The sequence below is a fragment of the Aedes albopictus genome, chromosome 1 (assembly GCF_035046485.1).
Source record: "Aedes albopictus strain Foshan chromosome 1, AalbF5, whole genome shotgun sequence".
Taxonomy (NCBI): Eukaryota; Metazoa; Arthropoda; class Insecta; order Diptera; family Culicidae; genus Aedes; species Aedes albopictus.
In genome coordinates, this window is record NC_085136.1 from 111671336 (window position 1) to 111682769 (window position 11434).

The window sequence follows — 11434 nt, forward strand, 5'->3', positions numbered from 1 at the left end:
TTGTTGTCACTTCGTAAAATGGCTCATAGGCGGTTAATACCCCGGACAGACATGTGATACGAGTGTGATTCCTGTACAACGGTACGCAGTGTCAAGAAAATTCTAACAAGACTGACTTGAAATGAGAGAATTTGCAGTATGGCACTCAATTCAAGCGCAATTGTACAGTGATTCTTGTATCACATGTGTGTCATAAGTATAAGATTGGTTACCATAAAAAAATCTAGATTGAGTTTAAATAAGGGCGAAAGTAATGAGAGAGTTCTCTTCATCGACTCTCTCTTCCTCAAATTAAAGTGACAAGATGCAAGTATGGTTGCACTTTATGGTCATAAATCGCTAGGTTGCGATGCAATCTAGCGTCTAAGTGTAAAAAAGTTCGATTGAATTTGAATCTTGTAACTTTAATTTGCAGAAGAGAGAGTCGATGAAGAGAACTCTCTCATGTTACTTTCGCCCTTATTTAAACTCAATCTAGAATTGCTCATTTTCCCGAACAAATTTTACACAATACAGTAAATTATATGGTCAATATATTATTCTGTTTTTAGGACAATTTACTGCATAGCAAATGGTTGGAAAACAGTTTTACAATAAATCTAGAAGAAACCCGTGCACTGTATGGGATATTATTGATTTATGGTCTTTCATGGTATTTTAAGCTTATGATATCAGGCCGAACATTTCAATAGGTCCTATCTGCATTTGAGAGGCTCTCTTTATTCACTTTCTCTTTCAATTATTGCAATGTAATGGTAAATTTTTCAACTACTTTTGCAGTACAAATCAAAAGACGATTGATTTGACCATTATTCTATGCAAGGAGATAATCATAATTCAAATGAACAGCTGAGATATTAACGAAAGAGAGGGAAACCAAAGAGAGCCTCTCTTCTGCAGATAGGACCTTTAGACATGTTTGGCCTGATATATGGTTCTGCTATATTTGAACCGATTAAAAATAAAAAAGCGATTTGGCTTTCATTTTTTTTTATTCACGAATTCAGGCCCTATGCTGGGCTAGGTAGTGTGGAATCCAGGATCTCGGACGACGGACATACACCATTACGGTTTTGGAAGTTCTCATAAGAAGACTTAATAAACTGCACTTCAACTGCACACACAATCCGTATATTAACCCGTTCGCTTCCGTACCTGACTCTCAAACTGATTACACTTCTTCACATCTCTCCAGGCCTACTCGATCTATCTACGATACCACACTCCCCCCTTACATAATAGATTAAATCTAACAAGGTTTGTACATAATTATTAAGATACTCTGGACGCTTCATTTCTCGATTGCCTCGTCGGATGGTTGTGGAAATTTCCTCAGCTTGGTTCTCCGGATCAGTTGAATTAGAATGCATCCCCTGTAGATGCTTGAGTTTCTTTCGGAGTTGATCAGTTGAAACCAGATGGTGAATCATCCACAGGCTTAAGATGAGCAACGTTCCGGCGGTAGAGTTTTCCGGTTTCCAACGAGCGCATCTCAGCATTCGACCCATGTCTCGAACTTTTCAGTGCCATAGTTGGTAGACAGTTTGTTCTTCTTAGTTTTTCTTTTTTTTTTTTGCCACAACGATATCCCCTTCTTCTAGCTGGTTTGGAAAAGCTCTCCTTTGGTTGTTTGTCGATTCTGCTGCTGCTACTTTTCGTTCCCAATCTCGATCTCTGATACCTTTAATCCATGGTTTATACGCATTGTGGATACACTGTATTTAATCTCGAAGTACCCTGCCAAACATAAGAGACGATGGAGGTGCGCCTGTCGTTGAGTGTGGGTGGAATTGTACACCAGAATAAAACTACGTAAATACCATTTCCAATTTTACGAGTTTTCGGCTTGACTGATTCTCAGTCGCTTCAGTATTGTATTATTCATTCGCTCTACTTCTTCAAACGCCTGGGACCAGTACGGTGTTGTCTTTTGATGTTCTATGCCGAATTCGCGGCAGAACGTTTTAAACGGCTTGCTGATGAAATGTGGACCATTATCTGATCTCAACGTTTCCGGAGCTCCAAATCGACTGAAGGTTTCGAACAAGGTGTGAATTGTTAGCCCAGTCGTTGTCTGTTTCATTACGACTAATTCAGTTAATCTACTGAAATAGTCGACCATATCTAGAAGAGAATGGCTTAACGGTAACAGGCCCGGAAAGTCGACAGCCACTTTGGTCCAAGGTCTGTCAGGCATTCTGCTTCGGAGCATTGGTTCTGGAAGTCCAACCGGTGACAGAAGAGTACATGATCCACAGTGTTTAACAAATTTCTCGACAGTGTCATCTATTTTCGGTCACCAAACCTTCTGTCTCAGATGAAGTTTCATAACGCTCATTCCAGGATTACCGTCATGTGCACATGATAGTATCTGTGACCGAAGTGCTGTTGGAATTATCATAATTCCAGAGCCTGTCACTTCGTAGCAAAACGTGGCTGAATGTAGTTTCGATTTCAAAAACTTGAACACCTGTGCCTCATCTGACCAGTATCCTGATCGTAAAGCCTCCAGTAACCTCTGAAGAATTTCATCTTGCTTTGTTGCTTCCGCCACTTGGGCGAGTGTTGTCGCTTTTGGAATTGAGTTCTTTACTAGTTGATTAACATAAGACTCCGCTGTCGTATCAAAAGTTTTCATGTTGCAAATCGACAATCTGGACAAAGCATCGGCTAAGTTGGTTACCCCAGGTTCGAACTTAATTTCATAGTTATACGACTGAACACGTAGAACCCAACGCTCGATTCGTGGACATGGCGAGTCCGAGGACTGAATAGGATTTTGATTTGATTCAGCCCATCATCGTTTTCCTGAATCTGTACTGCTCCTAGACCTTCCGGACTTCCATCTACAAACAACTTTGTTTTCTTCTTTCGGTCAAAAAGTCCAACATATCCTATATCACTGACAGCCTTTTTGATCGCGTTGAATGCGTTGGTCTGAGGTTCTTTCTACGAAAACACATAACCAGAATGTAGAAGTACTCGCAACGGTTCTGTTTTTGTCGTCAGATTAGGAATGATACGCCCGATATTAGCTATCAAACCTAAGAAACTTCTCAGCGCTTGTAGGCGTTTATCGTGCTCCTCCTGTGATGCTCCAAATACCACTTTATCATCAAGATATACGATAACACCTTCCAAACCAGCTAAAATCAATTCCATCGTCTTCTGAAATATTTCTGGGGCGCAACTGATACCGAACATAAGTCTCTGATATCTGAGTAAGCCATTCTTAGTTATGAAGGCAGTAATAGAACGAGATCATTCAGATATCTCTCGTTGATAACACGCGTCTTTGATGTTGATTTTAGAAAATATTTTCGAGCCTATTACTGATCCAAGAATTTCATCTACCAGAGATAGATGATGAGTTTGCCTTAATACCGCTTGATTAGCTCGACGCATGTCGATGCACAGCCTAATGTTAATTCCATTTCGGGAGTTTTGGATATGTTACCGACGTCAAAACCAACCCTTAAGACATGTAGTGCCTTTGCCGTTTGATCGCCCAGTAAATTCTGTTGTCCTGCCTTTGTAACACAAAATTTTGCTTTCAATTTTCTCTCTCCAGTGCGGATTATGGCCATGAAGCTTCCTGAGATTTGCATTTGATCTTTTGAAGCGTAACATGTGAAGTTCTTATCGTTGTCTGTGGTCATATTTCAGACAGATACTTTCATCTGTTTCATTTGTTCCCATGTTTTCTGGTTCATGGTGTTGGCTGCCGCTCCTGAATCGGTTACCATAGGTATTACGATTCTGCCTATTTCAAACATGAAGGTGTTTGAATATGTTTAAATATGGCGTAGAATATGTCCCCGTTATCTTTCTCGTGATCGTCGTAATCTTGAACTACTCTGATGCGCTTCGGTGGAATCGGATTACGTTGTCCGTCACCATTTTCTCGCTTCAAACATTGTTTTGCAAAGTGACCAGTGCCTTTTCCCGCCCTGGCTGGGAAAATCTCATGGCCGTACATGGCCACGTTTTCCGCATGAGTAGCATACTGGGATAGCCTGAGCTTTTGCTTGAAACGGTCGGTTTGCTCTGCCTGTTTCTATAAATTCTATAATATTAAACCCCATTTATTTTAACAACATACATTTTTTTACCCATTGAATCGCGTTTAACATTCTCTGGTCTTTAGTTAGTGACCTTACTAATCGAATCACCAGATGATGCATGTTTCCCAAATTCCTTCATCTTCTTTTCACTCTCCTCCAAGCTTGTACCCAAACTCTCAACTTCGGCTAGCGGCATATCCCGTTTGAGCATTTTCTGCCGCAGTTTGTCAGAACAGCTCTTCTCGACTATCTAATCAAGAATCACCTCCTCCGGTTTGTCATATTCACATCTTTTTACTTGAGTCCTCAGCCGCAAAACAACATCAGCAAAACTCTCTGAAGGTTTCTGGGAAATCTGACGGAACAGATGTCGTTCATAAGTCCGTCTGCGATAGGGCTCAACATAAGCATCCAGCTTTGCTATTGCAGCATAATAGAAAGGAAGATTCATCAACACCATCGAAAAAGTTTCAAATTCGGGGAGATTATCGTAGATATCTCTTAGATCCGAGCCTCCCAGACATAGCAGTTTTGAACGTTTTTCATACTGCTCCTCGATCTTTTCAGACTCGAAATAGCATTCAAGGTCGGCTTCCATTTGGTCCAGGCCAAAGGTAATTGAGAATACTCCAATGCTGTTTGAAACGGCCTGATACGCACATGCATGTTGTTATTGGTATGAAAGCATATTTTCATTCAATATATAAAAATAATATTCAATAGTAAGATCTCCAACGCAAGATGTATTTCGCTTAAAGATTACTTGTACCATGATGACGAAAACCGCCATCTGAAAACTGTGACGAAAACCGCCTTCATTTAATTTTGGCGAAAACCGCCTTCTGTGTATTGTGAAGAAACCCGCCTTCATTTATTTTGACGAAACCGCCTTCTTTGTATTGAGACGAAAACCGCCTTCTCTGAAATGTGACGAAAACCGCCTTCTCTGTATTGTGACGAAAACCGCCTTCTCTGAATTGTGACGAAACCCGCCTTCTCTGAAATGTGACGAAAACCGCCTTCTCTGAAATGTGACGAAAACCGCCTTTTCTGAAATGTGACGAAAACCGCCTTCTCTGAATTGTGACGAAACCCGCCTTCATTTATTTTGACGAAACCGCCTTCTTTGTATTGAGACGAAAACCGCCTTCTCTGAAATGTGACGAAAACCGCCTTCTCTGAAATGTGACGAAAACCGCCTTCTCTGTATTGTGACGAAAACCGCCTTCTCTGTATTGTGACGAAATCCTCCTTTTCCAAAATATGAATTATTAATATAATTCAAAATAAAACAATCATAATCATTTATTTTTATTTTGGGGAAACATTTACACTTTATTATATTTATTCAATTTATTTGCATCTCACTATTTCGTTCAGTGCATCATCCAAATGAACACTTGCATAACTACACTTGATCATCATTCATAATATGTAAACAAAACTTGCGTATTTCTCTATACTTTCAGCATTACTTTCGATTTTGTATATTCAATAATTTACCTGCTGTGATTATTGTATCCCAGAGCACTTCCAATGTTAGAAATCACCTTATTCATCATACCACATAGAATGGTATTCTGTTGATCCAGTCCGGGTCGTTGAGAACTTCAACTCACAAATTTTCTTTCGACACAAATGAATATGGATACACGAAAACAAAATACTACAACAATTTACTAATACCAAAGCAACCCGACCAGAATGACAGTATTCGAAATGATGACCACGTTAATTTTCAACACCAAATCTGTTCAATGGCTGGTTGGCAATTGCTTCAACTCTGTTCTATAATTTCATTAAACAAAACTGTAAAAAAAAACTGGGTAGCTGCTTCCAACGACCAGGCCAGCGTATACCATTTTGTTTCCGCCCTAGATTATCCGTAATTTTCTAGGCTGGGAATTGAAAAAAAAAACAAAACACGCAAATCTTTAGCTTTAGTTCGAACATCTCACTGAACACATCTATGTGTTACTTTTCCACGCTTCATCATCATCATCAATGACGGTTCTTCCAATGTAATGGACTTTGTCATCGCGGTTGCCATGCTAAGCACAACCGTTTGAGTTTTTTTTTTCACTAGCACGTGACTGAGCGAAATCGAAGGAAAAAAATCTGAATGGTGCGTGGGCCAAATTAAAGCGACATTATCACTATAATTGATATTACTCACATTTTCACCTCGTCGCCAATGTGGAATCCAGGATCTCGGACGACGGACATACACCATTACGGTTTTGGAAGTTCTCATAAGAAGACTTAATAAACTGCACTTCAACTGCACACACAATCCGTATATTAACCCGTTCGCTTCCGTACCTGACTCTCAAACTGATTACACTTCTTCACATCTCTCCAGGCCTACTCGATCTATCTACGATACCACAGGTAGTACGTCTGACGATTAAAACTAGCTGTGGATCTTCTTCCGGTGGGGGCAAATTTCCAATCGCAAGAGAACTCAGTTTCCGCCCGCAGTAGGGGAAATCCTCCGCTACTCCTTTTGTGCGGAACTGCTCGCAGTCGCAGTCAGGCCGGAACAGGTTCCTACAGCCGAGCCTCCAGCTGATTTCAGGTTCGCGAATTCTGTAAAACAATTTGCATCCATTGAGATATATCTAGCACAAAAAAAAATACAAATTTAATAGCAATACTTACCCTTGTTTCATCCGAGGTTTCATCCAGACCGCTGCAAGCGCTTCGAACTGTTAACCGAGGCAAGCTTTCCGTTTGTTGTTGACTATCAGGTCGCGGGCGGAAATTTTGTTCTGTTTTGTTTGTTTAATGCAAACTGCAAAGTTCGATGGCGGTACAGATACTAACGAAAGCTACTATTTGACAAACTGTTGATTTCAAGTTGCATACAATATAATGCACATGTGTAAGTGTGTTGCGCAAATAAAATCATAAACCGTATGAGAAAAGGTCATTCTATATTGCCACCATGTCTCCTGAGTTTGCATCACTATATAATTCGACAATTTCTGCACAGTATGACATATTGTTACAGTTTGGTATGGGTTAAGAAGACCGTTCTTGACGATCGAATGCTTCAAATTTCATAGTTTCAACAGAAAAGCACCTGTTCATGGTACAGTAACAGTAACATATAAAGGAGACATACTGTGTGGAGATTACCACAAACTGTATTTGTCTATGCGGGTGGCCCTTTACACAATCCCGGCACACAGCTTATAAACACGCACGAGCGTTCAATTTTCTTGCAACCACCTCTCTCAGCTCGGTTGTCAAACACGCCGTCGCGACGCTGTTCGGAAATGGTAAACATGATCAATCCACCATTATTCCAATTTTGTTCCGGTGTTCAAAGTTTATTATTTTCCATTCGCGATGGAAATTTGGATGGATAGTTGTTACAAAATTAGCTACAATAGGCTCAAAACAATGTTTATCCTTCTCCTCGCTTTCCAACGGCTTGACAGCGGCAAATGGAGATATCGTGACAACAATTTTGATGATTATATCCGCAGCACCTAGATAACAATACTCTTCAATCAATCACACAGGTTCAACAAGGTTTAACATAACCTCCATCTTCAATGTTTGGCTCCCGATGTTTGGCTCCCGCTGAGAGAGCATATTGAGTATAGATAGTAGAGTAAACATAGATCCGTGATGATGAATCCGTTGTATCCAAACGAACTGTCAAAATCTGTATCCAAACGAGCATGACGTCACGAATTGGACAACATCAGTGGAGCGCATGACGTCATATTCAATCGTCGCACTCTTGAAAATTACTACTTACACGCTTGAAACATTTTAGTCAGCGGTGTCCGCTGATCTATGTTTACTCTACTATCTATAATATTGAGTCAGTCCGCGAGACTCAGCTTTTGACCACCCCTCTTTGGCTGCTGTGCACTCATGAGTTCCACAAAAAGTAACCGAATTTGGCAACACTGCGTAAAACGTCAAACCCTTGTTTTGATTGTGGTAATTCTGTGCGCGTCGTACTTTTCGGATGAAAATCGAATTATTCGGATGTTTAAGTGAAAACACAACATTAAATAATCGCTAAAAATGAGTGATTCTGTGGAAAATTGCTTAACTTGTCGGAGAAAACCGGACCAGATGTTACGATTCACCGACAGGGTCAACGGTGAGGACATCGGCGCTGTTGTTGCCAGCCATTTCTGGTTCCAGGTATGTATCTTTCCAAAACACACTGCACAGTGGTCCTGAACTAGGTGTTGCTTATAAATATAAATATAAATGCTAAGAATATTAAATTATCGGTCTCTTTCAGGTTGACCAGTATGAAGGTCGAGTGCTGTGTAATATCACCACTCACTTTGTATTGAGACGAAAACCGCCTTCTCTGAAATGTGACGAAAACCGCCTTCTCTGTATTGTGACGAAAACCGCCTTCTCTGAATTGTGACGAAACCCGCCTTCTCTGAAATGTGACGAAAACCGCCTTCTCTGAAATGTGACGAAAACCGCCTTTTCTGAAATGTGACGAAAACCGCCTTCTCTGAATTGTGACGAAACCCGCCTTCATTTATTTTGACGAAACCGCCTTCTTTGTATTGAGACGAAAACCGCCTTCTCTGAAATGTGACGAAAACCGCCTTCTCTGAAATGTGACGAAAACCGCCTTCTCTGTATTGTGACGAAAACCGCCTTCTCTGTATTGTGACGAAATCCTCCTTTTCCAAAATATGAATTATTAATATAATTCAAAATAAAACAATCATAATCATTTATTTTTATTTTGGGGAAACATTTACACTTTATTATATTTATTCAATTTATTTGCATCTCACTATTTCGTTCAGTGCATCATCCAAATGAACACTTGCATAACTACACTTGATCATCATTCATAATATGTAAACAAAACTTGCGTATTTCTCTATACTTTCAGCATTACTTTCGATTTTGTATATTCAATAATTTACCTGCTGTGATTATTGTATCCCAGAGCACTTCCAATGTTAGAAATCACCTTATTCATCATACCACATAGAATGGTATTCTGTTGATCCAGTCCGGGTCGTTGAGAACTTCAACTCACAAATTTTCTTTCGACACAAATGAATATGGATACACGAAAACAAAATACTACAACAATTTACTAATACCAAAGCAACCCGACCAGAATGACAGTATTCGAAATGATGACCACGTTAATTTTCAACACCAAATCTGTTCAATGGCTGGTTGGCAATTGCTTCAACTCTGTTCTATAATTTCATTAAACAAAACTGTAAAAAAAACTGGGTAGCTGCTTCCAACGACCAGGCCAGCGTATACCATTTTGTTTCCGCCCTAGATTATCCGTAATTTTCTAGGCTGGGAATTGAAAAAAAAAACAAAACACGCAAATCTTTAGCTTTAGTTCGAACATCTCACTGAACACATCTATGTGTTACTTTTCCACGCTTCATCATCATCATCAATGACGGTTCTTCCAATGTAATGGACTTTGTCATCGCGGTTGCCATGCTAAGCACAACCGTTTGAGTTTTTTTTTCACTAGCACGTGACTGAGCGAAATCGAAGGAAAAAAATCTGAATGGTGCGTGGGCCAAATTAAAGCGACATTATCACTATAATTGATATTACTCACATTTTCACCTCGTCGCCAATGTGGAATCCAGGATCTCGGACGACGGACATACACCATTACGGTTTTGGAAGTTCTCATAAGAAGACTTAATAAACTGCACTACAACTGCACACACAATCCGTATATTAACCCGTTCGCTTCCGTACCTGACTCTCAAACTGATTACACTTCTTCACATCTCTCCAGGCCTACTCGATCTATCTACGATACCACAGGTAGTACGTCTGACGATTAAAACTAGCTGTGGATCTTCTTCCGGTGGGGGCAAATTTCCAATCGCAAGAGAACTCAGTTTCCGCCCGCAGTAGGGGAAATCCTCCGCTACTCCTTTTGTGCGGAACTGCTCGCAGTCGCAGTCAGGCCGGAACAGGTTCCTACAGCCGAGCCTCCAGCTGATTTCAGGTTCGCGAATTCTGTAAAACAATTTGCATCCATTGAGATATATCTAGCACAAAAAAAAATACAAATTTAATAGCAATACTTACCCTTGTTTCATCCGAGGTTTCATCCAGACCGCTGCAAGCGCTTCGAACTGTTAACCGAGGCAAGCTTTCCGTTTGTTGTTGACTATCAGGTCGCGGGCGGAAATTTTGTTCTGTTTTGTTTGTTTAATGCAAACTGCAAAGTTCGATGGCGGTACAGATACTAACGAAAGCTACTATTTGACAAACTGTTGATTTCAAGTTGCATACAATATAATGCACATGTGTAAGTGTGTTGCGCAAATAAAATCATAAACCGTATGAGAAAAGGTCATTCTATATTGCCACCATGTCTCCTGAGTTTGCATCACTATATAATTCGACAATTTCTGCACAGTATGACATATTGTTACAGTTTGGTATGGGTTAAGAAGACCGTTCTTGACGATCGAATGCTTCAAATTTCATAGTTTCAACAGAAAAGCACCTGTTCATGGTACAGTAACAGTAACATATAAAGGAGACATACTGTGTGGAGATTACCACAAACTGTATTTGTCTATGCGGGTGGCCCTTTACACAATCCCGGCACACAGCTTATAAACACGCACGAGCGTTCAATTTTCTTGCAACCACCTCTCTCAGCTCGGTTGTCAAACACGCCGTCGCGACGCTGTTCGGAAATGGTAAACATGATCAATCCACCATTATTCCAATTTTGTTCCGGTGTTCAAAGTTTATTATTTTCCATTCGCGATGGAAATTTGGATGGATAGTTGTTACAAAATTAGCTACAATAGGCTCAAAACAATGTTTATCCTTCTCCTCGCTTTCCAACGGCTTGACAGCGGCAAATGGAGATATCGTGACAACAATTTTGATGATTATATCCGCAGCACCTAGATAACAATACTCTTCAATCAATCACACAGGTTCAACAAGGTTTAACATAACCTCCATCTTCAATGTTTGGCTCCCGATGTTTGGCTCCCGCTGAGAGAGCATATTGAGTATAGATAGTAGAGTAAACATAGATCCGTGATGATGAATCCGTTGTATCCAAACGAACTGTCAAAATCTGTATCCAAACGAGCATGACGTCACGAATTGGACAACATCAGTGGAGCGCATGACGTCATATTCAATCGTCGCACTCTTGAAAATTACTACTTACACGCTTGAAACATTTTAGTCAGCGGTGTCCGCTGATCTATGTTTACTCTACTATCTATAATATTGAGTCAGTCCGCGAGACTCAGCTTTTGACCACCCCTCTTTGGCTGCTGTGCACTCATGAGTTCCACAAAAAGTAACCGAATTTGGCAACACTGCGTAAAACGTCAAACCCT

At 40.3% G+C, this 11434-nt stretch overlaps 1 long non-coding RNA gene across 1 annotated transcript; it reads right to left on the reverse strand.

The window, feature by feature from the left end:
* Positions 1–8495: 8495 nt before the first annotated feature.
* LOC134285122 (uncharacterized) lies at positions 8496–10273 on the reverse strand. The gene is made up of 2 exons (XR_009996158.1): positions 10149–10273; positions 8496–10076 (listed from the first exon to the last, which is right to left on the reverse strand). It is a non-coding gene; the product is annotated as an uncharacterized LOC134285122 (long non-coding RNA).
* Positions 10274–11434: the final 1161 nt, after the last annotated feature.